General features: G+C 36.2%; 1 protein-coding gene across 7 annotated transcripts in view; it reads right to left on the minus strand.

The window, feature by feature from the left end:
• Positions 1-22,465, minus strand: part of LOC115230820 — a 329,692-nt gene that overhangs the window by 39,028 nt on the left and 268,199 nt on the right. For 2 of the 7 annotated variants that reach the window (XM_036499570.1, XM_036499567.1), the window contains one exon: positions 1,289-1,322. The exons of the other annotated variants lie outside the window; for them this stretch is intronic. The gene's annotated coding sequence lies outside the window, so the exon portion shown is untranslated. The remainder of the gene's footprint in view (positions 1-1,288; positions 1,323-22,465) is intronic. 7 annotated transcript variants of the gene reach the window in all.

The following is a 22,465-nucleotide window of genomic DNA, read 5'->3' on the forward strand; positions in this document are numbered from 1 at the left end:
ACAGAATGAACTCAGACAACTCAGTAGCAGCAACTGCTACTGTTGCTACTATTACTGCACCTATCCTACAATGTCATTCTAAACATAGACAATCATGAAGCTATGGGATAATGCAGGATTAATTCAAATCAATGTGGATAAACAAGCATTACAGGTGATTGATTAATCTGAATTCTGAAGGGTTAAAGCAACTTCACACACAGGACTTGAGACGATATTTTGAGACATGACACAATTTGGAAGCAAGGTGTCTTATATGTCATCAAACAACCACAACCACCGTAACAACAATAACAACAATCATTCATCATCATCATCATTTAACATCTATTTTCCATGCCAGCATGCGTTGGACGGTTTGACTGAGGGCTGGCAAGCCAGAAGGCTGCACCAGGCTCCAATCTGATCTGGAAAAGTTTCTACAGCTGGATGCTTTTCCTAATGCCAACCACTCCAAGAGTGTAGTGGGTGCTTTTTATGTGCCACCGGTACAAGGGCCAGTCAGGCAGTACTGGCATCAACCACACTTGAATGGAGCTTTTTACATGCCACTGGCATGGAAGCCAGAAAGGTGGCACTGGCAATGACCATGCTTGAATGGTGCTTTTTACATGCCACTGGCATGAGACCAGCCAGCCAGCATTGGCATTGACTATGCTCAAATGGTGCTGTTTATGTGCCACCAGCATGGGTGCCAATCAAGTGGTACTGGCATCAGTCACGACAATGACTTCACTTAACTCAACAGGTCTTAACTCAACCTATGACTACAGGGTACTCTTAAATGAGCCAGTTATGCTGCACTGGCATAGGCCATGGTTACGGTCTCACTTGGCTTGCCAAGTCTTCTCAAGCACAGCATATCTCCACAGGTCTCGGTCATTGAACGTTCATATTTCATTCTGGCATCGACTAGACAGTTTGACAGGATCTGATGAGCTCAAGGATTGCATGGTGCACCAGTGTCTGTTTTGACATGGTTTCTACAACTGGATGCCCTTCCTAACACCAAAGTACTATATGGTACTATATTTTACCGACCATGGAAAAATGAAAGGCAAAGTTGACCTTGGTAGGATATGAACTCAGAATATAAAGAGCTAAAACAAAAAGTCATGAAGTATTTTTTTCCCCAAAGATCTGCTAATTCTACCATCTTGAATAATAACACATTTGTAGCCGTATCTTCTTCATTAATAACAGGAAAGTGTGGTCTGACAGTGCATTGTTGTAGAACTTTTATTACAAGGGAATACAATGACTTAACATTTGCAGAACAGAAACTGACCTTCAATTTATAAAACTGGCACTTGTGGAACCATCTTGGGTTGAGTGAAGAAGAAAGGAAAAATCAGTTAAATTTGGCAAGATATTTACTTGGCAGCAGATAATAATAATAGTAGTAGTAGTAGTAGTAATAATAATAATAATAATAATAATAATAATAATAATAATAATAATAATAATAATGATAATGATAATAGTGATAATAATAATAATAATAATAATAATAATGATAATGATAATAGTGATAATAATAATAATAATAATAATAATAATAATAATAATGTGCCATTGTAATTTGGAAAAGGAGGCATGTTTTAGTTGAATTTTGTTTGAATAAAAGCGTGTTTTCATTTCCTAATGATTTCCTTGAAACGGTTTTATCTGATGCCAAAAGACCTTTCATTGTCTTTAGTAACTATCTAAGAATGATCACTGGGAGATGATAGTTCTGTTCTCCATTTACATGTAACATTGCATTTCCTGGCAAATCTTTTAACCATATTATATTTCTGGCTTCTGGACAAACATGGCATGGAGACAGACAATGCAGAATGGATTCTGTCTGACACTGCTTTTGGTTACCATTCTGGTAATGACCTTAACAGATGGTAGACTTAAAGAACCAGAGATAGATAAAAGGTTTTGAAAAACCTGTAACATGGGGGAAGAGTGAGGAAGCAATAGTCTGAAAAACAAATGAAATCCGGTGAAGAGAGAGAGTCAAAGCAGAGCTGACAATATTTTTCAGAGGTCTCATATTTAACTTTCTGATATATATCATCATCATCATCATCATCATCGTTATATATATATATATCTAAGGGCCTTAGAGTTAATTCAGCAAAAGCCAAAGACCTACTAAGGAGTAAAACAGACAAATCATAAGTCCCTTGATGGAGGTGGCCCTGTCCGATATGTAAGAAGAGTGTTGGTAGAAACTCCGTACAATGTACCCAGTGCAAGCTTTGGACACACAAGAGATGCACAATATCAAAGGAAGGTTAACAGAGAGAATAGTCTTTGAGAGTGGAAAATGTGTGGGTATAATAAGCACTAAAAATGGACATGCAGACTCCCTCAAATGCTTAGAGGGATCATTAGAAGTAGTAAATAGCTTTTGTTACCTAGATGACCAAGTTAGCAGTGGAGGAGGAGGTTCTGAAAGTATAGTTACTAGAATAAGAATGGGCTGGGCAAAGTTCAGACAGCTTCTACCTTTGTTAGTTACTAAAGATCTCTCCCTAAGAGTGAAAGGCAGCTTGTATGATGCATGTGCATGTATAGCTATCATACATGGCAGTGACATGGGCTTTGGCTACAAAGAACATGTAAAGGTTTGAAAGAAATGAAGCTAGATGGATGAGAAATGTCTGTGCACACATGACAGAGAGCAAATGATTTAAGAGGAAAACTGGGTATAAGAGGCATCAAATGTGTGCAAGAGCAAAGATTGTGCTGGTTTGGTCATGTGATGCATATGGATGAGGACAGCTGTATAAAGAAATGCCGGGCTCTAATTGTGGAAGGAACCTGTGGAAGGGTTCCAAGAAGACATGGGATGAAGTGTGAGAAAGGATCTTAGATGCTGAAAAGATGAAAGGCAAAGTCAACCTCAGAAGAATTTGAACTCAAAATAGGTAGAAAAAATGCTGCATGGCAGTTTTTCCAAAATTCTAACAATTGTGCCAGCTTGATGCCCTAGTACAACTAATAATAATTGATATTTATTTATTTGAATTTAGTCAGATTTTTATTCTCAACGCTCAAAAGATTTTTACATATTAAACAGGCTATGATATATCATGGGAAGGAATTTCATAATTGTCTGACAAAAATTAACTGAAAATAGATCTGAAATCAAACTAAATTTTTTATGAAGAAACAACTTGCATCTGCACATCAGAAAATAGTAATAAACCTCTCAGAAATGTATTGCATTAAATATTTCGGAAAAGTTGACATCATGCAGTGAACAAGTCAGTGGGATGGTAGTAATGGTGGAAACTGCCGTTGCTGCTGCTGATGATAGTGATGGCAACAACAATACTGATGTCACTACTACCACTGATGATGATGATGATGATGATAATGACAATGTATATGATGTTGAAAAGTTGATGATGATGAGAATTCAGTTGATGATGATGATAATGACGACGATGATGATGGTGATGATTTTACTACTGATAATAGTGAAGCTGATAAAGCATATAATTCATTCATTGATAGGATTTTCTCATAGGACCACCAAACTACTTCATTTCCAATCAGTTTGGAAGTTTGCCACATTATTGCACACTTTCCCGCTTTTCTTTCTTTCTCTCTCTCTCTCTCTGTACCAGAACACAAGCACACTGCCAATAGTGAAATATGAACCCACAACTCTTTATCTGACATTTCAACAATTAATTAATCATCTCAGCCCACCCACTTCCCACCAAATCATTGAAACTCCAGAATAGTGTAAAGTATATAACTAGAAATATACAAGATTTGGAATACATGACAATTAAGAATGAAGAGATTTTTGGCTGTACGATGCCACTTGTGGAGATGTCCAAGGACATATTCCTGGCTCTAGCTTACTGGAAAGTGATTAAAGCTTGTATTTAGAAGAAGTAAGAAACATGATTCTGATCATGTAATAGTTGTTAGTAGTTAATCAGGAAATCATGCCAAGACTTGTCAAGTCAAGAGTGACACAGTGAGGAAGAAGTTGATGTAAAAGAGGATTAAATAGCTGTGTTTGTACTGATCTTTGTTCATTCTTTATAAAGATTAAGTTTGAAGAATTGCTGTTTTCACAATGGGTTCAGGAATAATAACAATAATAATAATAATAATAATAATAATAATAATAATAATAATAATAACAATAATAATTCTTTTTACTATAGGCACAAGGCCTGAAATTGGGGGAGGAGGACAGTTGATTACATCGACCCCAGTAGTTCATTGGTACTTAATTTATAACCCTGAAAGGATGAAGGGCGAAGTCAACCTCAGCGGAATTTAAACTCAGAACATAGAGACAGATGAAATGCTGCTAAGCATTTTGCCTGGCATGCTAATGATTCTGACAGCTCGCTGCCTTAATAATAATCCTTTTTACTGTAGGTACAAGGCCTGAAATTGGGGAGGGGGGGTTAAGTTGATTACATCAACCCCAGTACTTAACTGGTACTTATTTTATAGACCTCGAAAGGTAGAGTCAACCTCAGCAGAATTTGAACTCAGAACGTAGTAACAAGTGAAGTACCACTAAGCATTTCGTCCAGCATGCTAACGATTCTGCCAGCTCACTGCTTAATAATAATAATAATAATATAATAATAATAATAATAATAATACTACTAATAATAATCCTTTCTACTAAAGGCAAAAGGCCTGAAATTTGGTGGGAAGGGACCAGTCGATTACATTGACTCCAGTGTTTCACTGGTACTTAATTTATTGACTTCAAAAGGATGAAAGGTAAATCTTAATAATAATACAACACATTACACACTCAACACACAATACAAACAGTAAATACAACAAAAGGCTGCACCACATCCCAAAAGAAAAAAAAAAGTGATGCAATACAATACTGGAAAGAGTTTGCACACTCCCAACAACAGAAAAGAATACACAATGCTGCAGACACCCCAGCAACATGGAGGTGTAGCAGGTGCTGCAGTAGAAATTTCTCTGAAACTACCAAATGTTCAACAACAACAATAATTTTGATAAAATGGAATTTATGTGGCCATGGTAAGTTATACACAATAGTTCTACAAGTTATCAACACATTTGTGATACTAATCATTGCCAGCATGGAAGGTAGCTGTTAAACGATGATGATGAATCAATATTTACTTATCTCATGTTAGTGTGATAAACAGAATCAATTATAAATGATGGTGAAGATGATATGATGAAGAAAGGGACCTTTATGTGAGTCACTGATAAAATGCCTATGTGAATCAATGAAGGAGCTTATATGTGGTTGCACAACCTGCAGCTTGAAAGAAAGAAAACGAAAAAAAGAAAATTTGACTAAAGATGGGTCTTCTCATGGTAGGTATTTACAAGTAGATACATTGAAGGAATGAAAAATTGGCCCTAAATGCAACAATGAAAGCAACGGAAATGAGACAAAAACCCATGACCTTCCAACTAGTAAGTCACATGTTAACTTGATCACACAGATGTATTTTCTTTTACTATTTTATATCTACTTTCCCACGTCTGCATGGGTGGCATAATTTTATTACACGTTGTTGCTCTTCTTACTGTTAATCATTCAACCATGAAGAGGGTAACTGTCCTTTTGTATCAGTCAGACAAACTGGAACAAAGAAGAATAAAACAGAAAGACTTCCACTGAAGTACTCTACAATAGCTGTAGTAACATAGCTTGGATTTAGATAGTTATTATGCACGAAGACTTGTAAACAACTATGCTTCATTTATAAGGTCAAGATAAGAGCAAAACCTGTATAGTGTTGTCCCCACCATCTACCCATAGTTGGTAAAATAGTTGAAAATAGTAATAGTCATTGATCAATATTATTTCTAATTAGCTTTTTAATGTATCCTAATTTATATGTGTTAACAATATCAGTTAACATTGATGTGGGTAGAAAATATAAATTCAATCAAAGATCCAGAATAGTGTCTGATTTAAGCACAAGGGCAGCAATTTTTTTTTTTTTACAAGAAGTGATCACTTGATACTATTGACATCAGTACTATATTTTATTAATGGACTCCCAAAGGATGAATGGCAAAGTTTACCTCGGCAAGATTTGGACTTAGAATGTAATGAACCAGAACAAATACTTCCAGACATTTTCCTTGATGCTCTAATGATTCTGTTACCTTGAAGATTCAGAATGTTTGATAACATTTTTTAATTGTATTACAATCATAAGATGAGAAAATGTGTTGCCAATAAATTAATTTGGTTGTGATAAACTTGATCAACAAAAAATGGTGAAATGTCATTGAATACAGAAGAGAACACAGCACCCCATAAAGCTATGTGCAGCTGAGATCTGTGCTGTGTGTGCACTCATACAACTGTGTCTATATGGTATACATTCATGTGAGTCTGTATGATGTGTTCACCTACACAACTGAGTCTTGCAGTGTATGCACTAATATAAATGAATCTCTAATGCATGTACATCCATACAAGTGAATTTCTATGGCAAGTGCATCCATACAAGTGATGTTGTATGATGTGTACGAAGTGTGTGTATGTATATGTGTTTGTGTGTGTGTGTGTGTTTGAGAGAGAGAGAGAGAGAGATAGAGAGAGAGAGACAGACAGACAGACAGAGAGAGAGCATTCACACAAGTGAGTCTGTAGTATCTGTGCAAACATATATCATTTTATGTTTTCTCTCACATGTGCTGCTTTTATGAAAGATAAATTTGGAAGCAAGTTAATTCTGTTTATTGTAGAAAGTCCTAAACAGATTGTAACTGTAGTTGTTGAAATATGTAACTATAATTGAAGTGTTACTACTGAACTGGTCACATTAATGGCTTGCTAAAAGCTATGACTGAAATATAGTCACTGTTGAGCTGGATGTTGTTGACAAATGCTGAAATCTTTGAGGAATGCTGAAATCTGAGTTAATGATAAAAAGCTAGTATCCAAGTTATTGTAATAAGCCAATATCTGATGGTGGTAGAAGCCTGTCCACTATTATAGTGGATACTGTATAACCAGTCAGCTATTTGTGTTTCTGTTGCTACTACTATTAATGTGGATACACTTATTAGCAACTAAATATACTTGTTAAAAAAAATCCTGGTGCTTAACACTGATCAGCTGTTAGAAATAGTCACTGGGAAAGAAGCTGCTGCTGCTTCTGTTGTTGCAATGAGTTACCACTGCTTTTAGTGAGTAGGTGAGTGAGAATTTATTGAAGAGCTGTAAAACATATCTATTTGTTCAAATTTACCTCTCTGGTACACAAATAAAGCAGACTTCTTTCCATCATGAGAAATTCATAACACATGTTCAAGAGTATTGAGTTTTATGCACATGTACACACACATACATATATACATTACATAACTGTACATTTTATTGTGTATTTCAGTGTATTTCAGAAAAATATCTATTTTCCCAAGTTCTCAAGACAGTTATTTGCCTGTGCAAATTTAGATTTCAATAACAACATTCTTTCAGATCGACTTGTTTTTCCCAGGCATAAAATTATTCAGGTATTTCATACCTGAATACAAAAGAAGCAATAAATATATAAAAAATTATTAATTAATTCTATTTTATTAGCTATTTACAACTCTGAAGTTAATGCAGAATAAAGCTATAAACCAAGGGTGTTGTAAAATAACATATTTCACAAGGAGCACTGCATATCAACCCTAATTAGAACACTAAATATTCAACAAATACTGAAGTGAATGTTGTATCACTTCCATGGATGTTGGTCTTAAATTCGGGTCAGTCCTGACTGAACAAACCAGTAATCAAAAACATTCCAGCCATGACCATCCCCCCATGAGACAATTAATTTGCACCTAGAAACTTCCTTTCCAAGGGACAACCTTGGGAAAGAGATGTTATGTGCAAGCTTCCTCTCTCCATACCACTAATATTGAACAAGGAAAAGGCAAGAGCTAAAAAAGATTAGTGTTATTGCAGCCATTGCTGTCACAAGGCAAAAAGCTGAAACTAATATCACAAGGTATTTATGCTCAATATTCTAACAATTTTGCTGCAAGGACAGATACGATTAGACTCCAATGTCATTTCAGCCATTGCTAACAAAATGTAAAAAAATTTGGAACAGGTATTCTGCTAATAATCATCACCATCGTTGTCATCATCATCATCATTAGTTAATGTCCACTTTCTAATGCTTGTATGGGTCATACAGAATTTGTTGAGGCAGATTTCCAAGGGCCTTGATGCACTTCCTATCACCAAACACCAGCTGTTTCCAAACAAGGTAATATTTTCCCTTCGAAAATGGAAACAAACAACACTGCACTTGTATGATGGTGATACTTATTTACAACTGATGCATGATGTCAAGTCAAGGGTATGGGTACACACAACTACATACATTCATATCATAAATACACACACACACACACATACATACACACATATCCTTTTATTCTTTTACTTGCTTCAGTCATTTGACTGTGGCCATGCTGGAGCACTGTCTTGAAAGGTTTCAGTCAAACAAATTGACCCCAGGACTTATTTTTTAAAAACTGGTACTTATTTTATCAGTCTGTTTCGCTAAACCACTAAGTAATGGGGATGTAAACATACCAACACCAGTTGTCAAGTGGTCATGGCAGGGGACAGACACAGATGCACACACATACACAGATATATACATATATATGTTTGATGGGCTTCTTTCAGTTTCCGTCTAGCAAATCCACTCACAAGGCTTTGGTCAACCTGAAGCTATAGTAGAAGACACTTGCTCAAGGTACCATGCAGTGGGACTGAACCTGCAACATATATATTATCCCTTCTGAATCATATTCATACTCACTGTACCTTGTGTGTATGACCTGATACATCTCTATATATATATCTCTCTTTTACTCTGTCTCTCCTTCCTCTCCTTTTCTTACTGGGGTAGCCATGTATCTCCTCTACAGTAAAACATCTATTTCTATCCCTCTATCATACTTTAACCTCTCAACCAATACAATACCACTTCGCTCAGTACCACTCCCCCTCCCAGTTGAGGGGGTGAGCGTCTTGCAAGTTACTTGGTGACACAGCTAGTGCCATGAAAAAGCACCAGTCCTAGTGTCACATAAAAAAGTACCCAGTACACTCTGTAAAGTGGTTGGCATTGGAATGGCATCAAGCTGTAGAAACCATGTCAAAGTAGACAGACAATGGATCCTAGTGCAATTCTCTGGCTTGCCAGCTCCTGTAAAACCATTCAACTCATTCCAACATAGAAAACGGACATATATACACGGACATATATACACACAATGGGCTTATTTCAATTTCCATCTGCTAAATCCATTCACAAGGCTTTGGTCAGCCTAGGCCTGAAGTAAAAAACAAACACCTGTCCAAGGTGTCACACCATGGGATTGAACCTGAGATCATGTACTTGTGAAGCAAGCTTCTTAACTAAACAACCATTTCTGCACTGGACTGTTATTTTTATTTATCGACCATAAAAAGAGAAAAAACAAAAGTTGATCTTAGCAGGACGTGAAAAGCCTCAAGTATCACACATCAATTTAGCCAATGCTCTAACAACTGTGCCAGTTTGCTGTCCTATGTAATAAGAACTACCTTATCTAAAATTTCCTTTCTTTTCCAAGATGGTATGGATTAATGAGGGAAATTTAGCTTTTATTTCTAGCAGGTTAACGAAACATCTGGCCTACAGACAAGTCTATTATATCACTACAATGGCCTCTGCTCCTCACAACTACCCTGTTGCATACAAATTCCAGCCAGGTCTATCCATCCCACTAGTCTCTTCTCTTTCATCACCCATTCTGTGTTTTGATTCTCAGTCCTTATATACTTGGTTCAAATTTCCACCCATTTGTTCCAATATGTCAATGTTCTAGAACCTTCCTCTAGTTAACATGTTTCCTTTAGATAGTTGCAGGCATAACTATGTAGTAAGAAGTTTGCTTCCCAACTACATGGTTTCAGGTTCAAACCTATTCAGTGGCAACGTGGACAAGTGTCTTCTACTAATATCTACTAATATCCCCAGGTAGACCAAAACCTTGTGAAAGGATTTGGTAGATGGGAAGTGAAAGAAGCCTGTCGTATGTGTGTGTGTATTACTGTCTCCTTGCCATGACATTGGGTAATAGTTGTAAGTATCATCATCATGCAAGCAGCATCCTTTCTTCGCAATCGTCTGGGAAAACATGTCTGGCTGTAGAGGTAAATATTATCTTGCTTGAAAACAAAGGAAGGTTAGTGACAGGAAAGTCATCCAGGCTAGAAAATCCATCTCTGCAAATTCCATTCAACCCATGCAAGCATGGAAGCTTGGATGCTAAATTGATGATGATGATGGCTATGATGTCTTCTTACAGATGTTCAGACTGAACATCATCCACTTTACGATTCTCGACAGTCTCAGAGAAGCTGAGAAGGTCATTGGTGCTGCCCCTTCCTCCTGACTACACTATTAAAGACAAAAGAAATTATTAAAAAGTTTACCAATCTAAAGATGGAATTTATAAAATGTCAGTCAGATAACAAAGATATTTATGGTTCATTATTTATTGGCATTTTTCTTTATGTGTGTGAGTGTGTGTTTATATTTTCATTTTAAAGAATAAAAAGAATTATTGACATTGAGTATAGTTTGTTTTTTCATATTTGTTCCATTCATTGGACTGTAGTCATGCTGGAGCACCCCACTTGAAGGGTTTTAGTTGAACAGATCAATCTTAGTACTTATTTTGCAAGTCTGGTACTTATTCTATCGTTCCCTGTTGCTAAACTATTAAGTTACAGAGACACTAACAGACCAACACTGGTTATCAAGTGGAGGGGATGGAGGACAACTACAGACACACATATGTATTGGGTCAGCCTATAAATAATGCAGTTTTTTTATACTTCTTTGTTTATCAAAATTAAGATAAACGACTTTCATTTTTAATCTAAAATATACTCTCCTTCATTTTCTACAATGCTCTACCATCTATCTGGTAGACATGCAAAGCCCCTCTTCCAAAATTCACTTGTCCGTAACAAAAAATACTCCTCCAGTACTGTTCTGACCTCGTCTACAAAATTCATATTTCTTCCATTCAAATGATTTTGAAGACTGCAGAATAAATTTTAATCAGATGGGGCAGTGTCTGGCAAATATGGTGAGTAGGGCATTGTTTCCCATTCAAACTGCTCCAGCTTTTGGAATGTCACCCTCGTTGTATGAGGCCAAGCATTATCCTGATGGAAAAACACTTTTCGTTTTGAAACCAAAGATGGTCATCTTTCTTTTAGTGCTGACATAAGCTGCTTGCAGTAGATCTCCTTTGTTATTGTTTGGTATGGGTTTAAAAGTTCAAAGTGGACTAAACCTCGGAAAGTTTGTGAGGAACCCATTGACCCAATTTGCTGACTTTTCCAATAGCACATAGGTGTCGATGAATGGTTGAATGACCAAATTCAAGCCTCTCTGCTAGTTCTTCAACAGTGATGATGGGATTTTGTTCCATGAAGGTTTGTAGGTCCTCCTCGTTGAGCTCTATAGATCTTCCAGGACAAGGCTTGTGTTCAAGGCAGTAGTTTCGGGAACCACCATCAATACTGACTTATGCTTATTGTCTGATCCCCATATACTGCATTAATATTCCTCTCACTTTCCATTGCATTGTTGCCTTTATTGAACTCATAAAGCAAAATATGCTCCTTTGTCACTTCCATTATAGCTTTTGTTAAAATCAAACAAAACTCTTGAAAACTTGCCCTAAGAATAAGGACAAGATAAAATTGCTACCAGCTTTTATAGCAAGTTGATGCAGGTAGTTTATCCTGTCCCCCTCCAACTTTTAGTTCATGTGATTGAAAAAACCACATTATTTATGGGATCACCCAATATACACACAACAGGCTTACACGCAGTTTTCATCAATCAAATTCACTCATAAGGTGTGGTAGCCTTGTGAGTGAATTCACCCAGAGGGTGGGACTAAACCTGAAACTACATGGTTCCAAAGCAAGCTTCTCAGCAACATGACCATTCATTAGTTGATGAATAGATGATGACACCAATGTTTTACAGTTGAACAATCTACTGTAAATGTTATGCATTTATACCTAAGTGCAAGTTAGTATATAGAAGTGTAATACAACAAACACATGAACCCTAAGTCAATACTTGCACAAAGCATTAAAAACATAACATATTTGATTGCAGTCTAGTATGCAAACCATTGAATGACATGATATTACTTTTATGCATGAGCAGGGAAATAATATAAGGCAAATGAAATAAAAGCCATGTAACTATGTAGGGTGTATGCATCACTGGTTCAGTGAAGAGGAAAGTTATTATACTTGGTCTAGAAACAAGCTCTTTCATTGTTGTCGAACTCCAGATCAGCTTTAATACAGCAGGCTGCAAAATCAAAAGCATTCCAACTTTCTAGTCACAATCATATTATTATTATTATTATTATTATTATTATTATTTGAAAGCAGTGAGCTAGCAGAATTGTTAGCATGCCAGGCAAAATGCTTAGCAGCATTTCATCCATCTTTATGTTTTGAGTTCAAATTCCAGAGATTGACTTAGCCTTTCATCCTTTTGGGGTCAATAAAATAGTACCAGTTGAACACTAGGGTTGTTTAATCAACTAAGCTTCTTCCTTGAACTTACTGACTTTGTGCCACTATTTGAAACCACTATTATTATTAAGTCAGTAAGCTGGCAGAATCATTAGCAAGCCAAGCAAAATGCTTAATGGTATTTCATCTGTCTTCACGTTTTGAATTCAAATTCTGCCAAGGTCGACTTTGCCTCTCATCCATTCAGGGTTGACGAAATAAGTACCAGTAGAACATTAGTGTCAATGTAATCAACTTACTCACTCCTCTGAAATTGCTGATCTTGTGCCAAAATTTAAAGCCATTATTATTTATTAAGGTGGTGAGCTGGCAGAATTGTTAGCACACCTGTCAAAATGATTAGAACCATTTCATACATCTTCGTGTTCTGAGTTTAGACTCTGCTGAAGTTGACTTTGCCTTTCGTATTTTAAGGATCAATAAAATAAGTACCAGTTAATCAACTTACCCCTACACTGAAGTCGCTGGCCTTGTGCCAAAATTTGAAATTATTATTATTATTAAGGCTGCAAGCTGGCAGGAACGTTAGTACACTGAGTAAAATGCTAAGTAGTATTTCACCCATCTTTGAGTTCTGCACTCAAACTTTGCCTTTCATCCTTTTGGGAATGAAGTACTGGGGTCAATGTAATTGACTAGATCCCTCCCACAAAATTTTAAGCCTTGTTCCTATAACAGAAAGGACTATTATTATTTATTATGAAAGTGCTGGTAGAATCATTTAAACATATTTCTTCTGCATCTTTACATTCTGGGTCACAATTTCTCCATAGACAACTTTGCCTTTCATCTTTTTGAGACTAATAATATAAGTACCAGTTGACCACTGGAGTCAATGTAATCGACCAGCTCCCTGCCTTAAAACTTCAGGCTTTGCGCCTAATGTAGAAAGAATAATTAATTTATTATTGTTTTTCTGTAATGACCAGAGGGTATGATCGCGAATACACGTGACCAAAATGAGGCTCTCTCTCTAAGGTTCTCTGGGTTAACATTATGTAACCGGATGCATAACTTGGAGATTAGGGAGTCTCTTCAGGTTGAGCCACTACTTCTCTGCATTAAGGAGTTACAGCTCCATTACTTTGGATATGTGGTTAGAATACTGCAGAAAATTACTGAAAGATAGATTCATCAAGCTGAGCCAACCAACAGGAGACCTAAAAATAGACTGAGAATGAGGAACTCGGATAATATCCATCATCTCAATTGGCTACACTTTGGAATCCAGCTGGAAAGTGGAATGATGGTTGCTTCTGACAGGCCCATATGGAGAGGTGCCTGAGGACTCTACCCACACAACCCTTCCAAGATAGTGAGTGATGAAAATGGATGAACAGCAAAATTCCTTTTTCTTCAGAAAAATTGTACCCAAGACTACATCATCCAATATGTCCTGCTCATTTTAAAACTAGTAGGATGTGATATAAAGAGACAAGTCATTTGGCTGCTGTTTCTAGCTGGTCAGACTCGTTTTTAGTTCAAATCCAGATTGAGACTGTGTACATATCCAGAAATATGACACTAGGTGACAATTGTAAAATGAACCAATCAACACCCAATGTACATATAACTACTGTAAATATTGCATTATTCATCTCTAAATATGAGGTTAATAATCCAGAAAATTATAATCTATGAATGAATGATCTTGCATACGTGAATTATATAAATAGAAAGACAGGTTTAAAAGTTAATGCTTTTGTGTGATTATTGTTAGTCATTATTTAATCAGTCAAATTACTGGCTCTTTATGTTGAGTTCAAATGTTGCCAAAGCCAACTTTGCTTTCCATCTTTCTGGGGGTGATAAAATAAAATACTAGTGAAGTACTGAGGTGGATTTAATCAACTAATTTTTCTTGTCCCTTAACTCCAGAATTTATGGTTTTGTGTTTATAATGGAAATCATTATTTATTAAGTTAATTAATATATATTTACATATATTGTTTAATTGTGACAGAGCCAATAATTTGACTTTTACCCATCAGTTGGTGAGAGAGAGAGAGAGAAAGAGAGAGAGAGGTGGATTTTGAGTTAATAGATATCTGCTTGAGGCATATGATTATTTAGAGCCAGATAACCTGAGTAAGAATTTAGCCATAGATATGCCCCTGTGCTTGTAATAGGGATATGAATAGATGTCTACATATATATCATTTTACATACACTTTCCATGTTAGTATGGGTTGAATGAGACATCATAGTCTGACTCAGTTATTAGTAGGAGTTATTGCCCTCCTACACATGTAGAGGATCACATCTCTCACAAACATTCCATTCTTGGCATGGCTTCTATAGCTGGATGCTTTTCTTAATACCCACCATTTTATAGAGTATACTGGGTACTTTTTATCATGACACTAGTACTAGATAAATTGTCAGATCCTTAACAAGACTAAAGGGTCCTTCTATATTATTCAGTGTCCATTTAATCACCACCCACATTACAGAATGCATAGTATGTATTGTGGCACCAGCACCAGAGAGGCTGCCTTGTCTATTGCAAGACTAAAGGGTTTTCTGTTTTCTGTATAAACTCCATTCTTTCAAAGCAAATATGATCAAAAGGGTGAATAGAGGAGTGAGTGATTAATAAGTCAAAGAACGAGTGAAGGAAGAGAGAGTATGAGTATGAAACAGTTTGATAGGAGGGTTTTGTAAGGGAGGGAGTAATGGAAGAGAGATAGTGATAGCTAGATCTTGGTTGTTGGTAAGGAGAATATATAGAAAAGTAACACGAGCAGTATGATGGGATTGCAACAAAGACAGGTGATGGCAAGAGAGAGTGAGTGACAGACATCAGTAGAGGTGAGTGATATCAAGAGTGGTAGATAGCAATGAAGAGTGACAAGAGGGAGAAGAAAGTGTGATTGTAAAGAAGGATGATAGTAAGAGGTACTGGATATCAATAGATTCAATGTTCTTTGATGTCATTCCTCATTACACAGGCATTGTGAAGGAAGAGAGGAAGAATGTCAGATAGGTGATGGCAGAAGAGAGGAAGAGCAATAAAGAGTGATGGTAGGAAGAGTGTACACAGATGAAATGGCATTCCTTGTTTCACAGGCAGCATGGTACACTGGGTATGCAAGAGGGTAAGTGTGAGGTTAACAAAGAAGGTAGTGAACACGAGTTTGACAGGAATATAATGGACAATAAGAATTCAATATAGATATATTACACATCCCATTCTCTATCCTATCACCATATTAATTAATATTTTGCCATACTTGCACTGGTGGGAAGGTTTTATTTAATATCATCATCATAATTATAATCATTTAACATCATCTTCACCATGCTGGTATGGGTTGGATGGTTTGACAAGAACAGATAAGCCAAAGCACTCCACCAGATTCTATGTTTACTTTGGCATGGTTTTACAGATGGATGCCCTTCCTAATGCCAACCACTTAACAGTTACTATTATATGTGACATTCTTTATGAGATTCAGCTTTTTGATATCAGCCTTCACTATTTCTCCCATGTGTTCCTAAGTCTGCCTTCTAAAAGATCCATCAACTTTGAGGACTTGGTACTTTTTTAAAAAAAGAACAAATATCCTCCATTCACCACATGTCTATACCAGTGCTGTCTTCTCTCTTGCACACTACATTTGACTACTTTTATATCCAGCTTTGATTTCAGCTCATTTGTGCATACATTGTTCTTTCACACTATATACATCCAACAGAGCATGCTCACTAGATTTCTTTCCAGCCATTGCAAATCTTCCATTTTCAAGGCCATATCTTACTACCATGCAGCATTAAACTTTGTGTGTGTGTGCATGTATGCATGGCCATGTGTGCATGTGTAAGTTAGTTGTAAGTCTGAGTGTGATTTCTATTCCCTCAAACAAAAGTTATTTCCATTAACTTATCACAAATGCCTCCAGGAAAGTCATGCACATCACAGCCTGTATCCTGCTAACCCTGAATTAAATAGAGCTAATCTTCCATTGATAGATTATGAATACTTTTTATATATTTAACTCTCTTTATGTCACATGTCAGTTAAATAATTAGCTCACACATACACACATATACATGCACATATACATACACATATGCATGTATGCACATATACATAGACATATTTTGACTAAATAAATGCACTTAAAAAAGCAATAAAGGAACTTCTACATAGCAGCTTAGCCTACTAGAAATAGCAACCAAATCACACTTTACTGCTTTAATAAACCACAAAGATACTGACTAATATAATCTTAGATACATTGTGTCTGAAAAACAAAAAACAGGGTGGGATGGTCACAGGTGTAATTTCTTCTGGTTATAGGTGAGCCCAGTCACAGCTGATCAGGGCTTTAACAACAGCTTTAATAAAAAATATGTAAATATGTATGCATCTATGATTTTCTTTGAAACTCAATTAAGCATTTTTTAATACATAATTTAAGCAGGTCACAAACCAAGTGAAAGAACTTCATTGTTTGAATCAGCACAGTTCTAGAGGTTTGTGAATATTTGAATGAATCCGTGCATGCATATATATAGAGGCAAACATGTAAGAGCATACATGTAAGTGTATGTGAGGATATATTTGCATTTATGTAAATAAATGAGTGTATATGTTAATACTAGGAAACTCAAATAGAGAATTTATGGAATGCTTTATAGACTTCCAATAATTGGTCAGACTTGGAGGCTATGAGTCAAGGTGGTTTTGGTCTTACTAGGGAAAATCCAGCATTTCCAGGCTTTTGTGAAAATCTACTGCTTCATAGGGCAGTGTAACTATGGTAATAAATACAAATGAGATATCTTATAGCTAGGATACAAGAGTTGTAAATCGTACATTAAGTTACTATAGGTGTCCTCTTTTTCTATGAATTCAGGTGATACATTCACATCCATGGGACAGCTGACCTCTACAACAGAGCATGACTTTCATTCACTGTTCCAGGTCTTATTCTGAATACCAAGTCTGTTGTGTTTGCACTGATTACTATTATACATTTTCATACTGGTGTGTCTTTAGTATCATTATGAGGACAATTCTTCCTGCAGATGGCAAAGTAAATCATTTTGGCAACAAAACATTTTTCAGTGGGAAGATGGTACTTTGCAAACATTTGCTGGACAACTGTTGATGATGTGGATGATAGCACACAATTGACACTTTCAATTACAATGCAGAGGTTTGAAGCCATCATTATCTTTTTCCCTGACCAGAATAGAGAAGGCATGAATTCTTCTAGGTGAGATGTGATGTATTGATCCCAGGCTAACTTCTCTTTCAATATTGTTGATATCCTCAAGCTTGCAGGTTATGTATCCATGAATATCTTTCTACTGATATGGAGAATACTTCTACATTGAGCTTCTGTTCAAGTAGGTTAGGTCAAACTACCCTTGGTTCACATGAAAGAAACCGTTCACCCCAAATAGCTATACAACTGTTATTCAACAACACTCAAGATATTTTTCCACTGTTGAATACACATCAGGGACTCATTTCTTCCTGTACTGTTCAGTAAATGTTGTCTGCAGCACTCAAAGTACTGACTTTATGCCTCTGCCTCAATCCTTCCCATTTAACATAGATCCTATGATGGTTAAATATCTTTCTAGTTTTGATATCCAAGCTGTAGATTATTTCATGAGTTCCGTCTTTTATCTTTGAGTTTAGTACAAACATTGGAACTGCGAAGGCATTATAGAACATGGTATTTCTGAATGCAAATAATCCTGAATTCCATATCTTCCAAAGTCCACTGAAGTATTCTTTCATCATGTTAATTTAACTCAGAGCACCAACATATGCAACATTCTCATAAATTTGAGATACTCATAGAATCTGTCATTGGAGAAAGAGGAGATAGACATGTCACTGATATCCATATCTTATCAGGTCCAACAATCTTCTCTCGATTAAATACCAGAACACTTATCCTGAGCAAACTCCATCTGTATGTTGTGTGAGAATGCTGTGACTAATTCTGTCTATTTTTGTCATTGCTTATAACCTTACAGATCAACAAAAAAGGGTGGGTGACATTAATTTTCATTGCTTCTACAGATTCTAACATTCAGCTTTGATATTTCTTTAACAGAACTGACAAAAGCTTCACTGCCACATGGGTAGCTGTTGAGACAAGCCATCATTATTTATAAAGCAATTCTGATAATGACAAAAGTAATTGCCACAAATCTTGGTGGTAGCTGTGTGTACCATGCTGTAATCAGTCTTTTAATGGTGAATGGAACCTTAGCAAGGCACAATAATATAAGTATCCAAGAATGAGGGACAGAATCAAGTGCCCTTTTGAAATTTAGTCGTATGGTGGATTGACAGAAGCATTAAAACATTAGACAAAATGTCTTGTGATATTTATACCAACTCTTGGAATTTTGAGTTTAAATCCTGTTAAAATCAAGTTTTCTTTTCTTTCTTCCAAGGTTAATACATAAAATGCTAGTCTAAGGTGGTGGACTGGCAAAATTGTTAGAGCATTAGACAAAATACCTTGAAGTATAAGTTCTGGTTTTGTGCATTCTGGGTTCAAATACTATGGTGGCCTACATGAGTGGCAGACTTAACCTGTTGCCTGGTTTAACATCACCGCCTGAACCTTGGGTACCTTTTTGAATCAAGCTTTTGGTTTGACTTGAATGCTTTGGTTTGTGGATCTCTTCCTCGCTCCCATCCCCACTCTCAGGAGCCCTGAAAATGTCCATGGGCGTTGCTCTTCTAATTAGACTTTTGTTTTTTGAAAAAGGGAAAAAAGAAAAACATATACAAAAAACTGGAGTGGGATCCCTCTCTAGCTCTAAGAGACTTGTAGGGTGATATTTCATTCACATGTCAAGAGAAGAGCTATAGGACCATGTACTTGACTCTAAAACTGAGAACAGGGAGAAGTAGTGGGCTGAGGTGGTACGTCACACACATACCTATACAATGTAACTGTAACACTTAGGTTGACAAAATATGAAGTCACAGTTAAAGACATTGAAAACGATGCTGACCCTTGATTCCTCATCATCTTTATGACACAGTTATAAATATATGGTGGGTACTGAAATGAACATTGGTTCATGTGGTTAAATGGGGTCACACTGAATCCAGCTGTTACACACCCCTGACAACAAAAGCTATGTCTAAGTGGGTAACTGTAAATGCTTTATATGTTTTTACTACTATTACATTTTGTTTCAATTATTGAGTATGTTTCTATGGTATTTTCGCACATATTTCATGTTTTATTAATTTTTTAACCTGACTGTCCTTTAATGTTTCTGTATCTCCTCCCATTTTTATAAAATTTAGGCCAGCCACACATGAAATGTAACTCCTAACGTTTATGTTTATTGTAATGTATACATGAGCCTTCTGTGGATCCTACATAGATTACAATTATGTTCATTACTCTACTACTACTACTACTACTACTACTACTACTACACACGTATATGCAAAATTGTATTTACACAAATATCTATACCCATATATATATATGTACACACACACACCACACACACACACACATATATATATATATAGGGTCATCCCATAAATAATGCGGTTTTTACAATTGCATGACTATAAGTTGGAAGGGGACAGGATAAAAGGATAAACTACTCGCATCAACTGGCTATAAAAGCAGGTAGTACTTTTACCTTGTGCTTATTCTTAGTGCAAGTTTTCAAGAGTGCAGTTTGATTTTAACAGTTTTTTTTTCAAAGTTATAATGGAAGTGACAAAGAAGCACATTCAGCATATTTTGGTTACTGAGTTTAATAAAGGCAACAATACAACGGAAAGTGAGAGGAATATTAAATGCAGTATATGGGGATTGGATAATAAGCATAGGCCAGTGTCAATGGTGGTTCTAGAAATTCCGAGCTGGAAACTACAGCCTAGAAGATAAGATATGTCCTGGAAGATCTGTAGAGCTCAACGAGGACATCCTGTAAACTCTGGTGGAGCAAAATGCCATTGTAACTGTTGAGGAACTAGCAGAGAAGCTTGCATTTGGTCATACAACCATTCATTGAAACCTGCGTGCAATCAGGAAAGTCAGCGAACTGGGTCAATGGGTTTCTCACAAATTTTCTGAGTCTAATCGTGCACAGAGAGTGAATGTGTTCTCTTATTTGCTGTCATGTCACATGAATGAACCTTTTTTGACTGAATAGTGACTGGTGGCAAGAAATGGGTTCTCTATAAAAATGTTAAGTGCCGAAGACAGTGGGTAGGGAAAGGAGAAACACTGGCATCCCAGGCTAAAGACGGTCTTCACCTATATAAGGTGTTGTTATCTGTTTGGTGGGATATGAAAGGTTTAGTCCACTTTGAACTTTTAAACCCAAACCAAATGATAACAAAGGAGATCTACTGCAAGCAGCTCGAGCAGCTTAAGACAGCACTAGAAGTAAAATGACCATCTTTGGTTTCAAGACAAAAAGATGTTCTTCCATCACGATAATGTTTGGCCTCATACAACAAGGATGACATTCCAAAGGCTGGAGCAGTTTGAATGGGAATGATACCCCACCCACCATATTCACCAGACATTGCCCCATCTAATTATCATTTATTCCGCAGTCTTCAAAATCATTTGGATGGAAAAAATATGAATTCTGTAAACTAGGCGAGAACAGTACTGGAGGAGTATTTTTCGTCACGGACAAATGAATTTTGCAAGTCTACCAGATAGATGGAAGAACATTGTAGAAAATGAAGAAGAGGATATTTCAGATTAAAAATAAACTTTGTTTATCTTAATTTTGAAAAATAAAAGAAAACTGCATCATTTATGGGATGACCCAATATATATATGTATATCTATATATATGTATATATAAACACATACGCACATACATATGTCTATATGCATACTATTATCACCATCTTCACTATATATATCACAAACATTTCCAAAATAATTTCCAGAAAGAAAATAACAAAGTTGATTAAAACATGAAAGCACCTTTAAAAACAACCATAAACACCTGTGAGTATTTTGCTTAATAAAAAAAATAGCAGTAATTATATATAAACACACACACATTTTCATCATCATTACCATCTTTTAACATCCATGTTTCATGCTGGCATGGATATATATATATATATATATATATATATATATATATATATATGTGCACACACATTACACATACATATATATATTGAAGAGAGAAAGTAAGAAAAAAACAGTAGCAAGACAAAATAAGTTAAGATTTACTATTAGTTTGATATTGAGGGAAATGGAATTAGTTAATTAAAATCATGTTTCAGACATTGTCCCTTGGAATAGTTCGTAGAGTAGACAGAGAGTGGGAAAAACGAAGAAAGGAGAAACTGAAATCAAAATAAAAGGAGCAACTGCTGTAAAAATGCCGTGGAGACTGTCTATATGGTGGGCATACACACACACAAACAAATATATACATACATACATACACACACACACAAACATACATATTCAAAAGGTTTCTTCCACTTTCCGTCTGCTAAACCCACTCAAAAGGATTTGGTCAGCGCAAGACTATAGGAAAAGACACTTGCCCAAAGTGCCACTCAGTGGGACTGAACCCAGAACCATGTGGTGTTCAGAAACAACCTTCTTATCACACAGTCACATCTGTGCTTATATATATATATAGAGAGAGAGAGATAAATGGTTGGCTAATATCCATAGTCTCAGTTTGTCACGTTGGGGAATCCAGCAGAAAACAGAATTGACAGTCGTTGCTGATAGGACCCTATGAAGGTGCTTAAGGACTCTACCCCCATGGCCCACCCAGGAATAATGGGTGAAGATTGATGTGTGTATGTGTGTGTGTGTATAAATACATCCATAT

Source organism: Octopus sinensis, linkage group LG2 (genome assembly GCF_006345805.1).
Source record: "Octopus sinensis linkage group LG2, ASM634580v1, whole genome shotgun sequence".
Taxonomy (NCBI): Eukaryota; Metazoa; Mollusca; class Cephalopoda; order Octopoda; family Octopodidae; genus Octopus; species Octopus sinensis.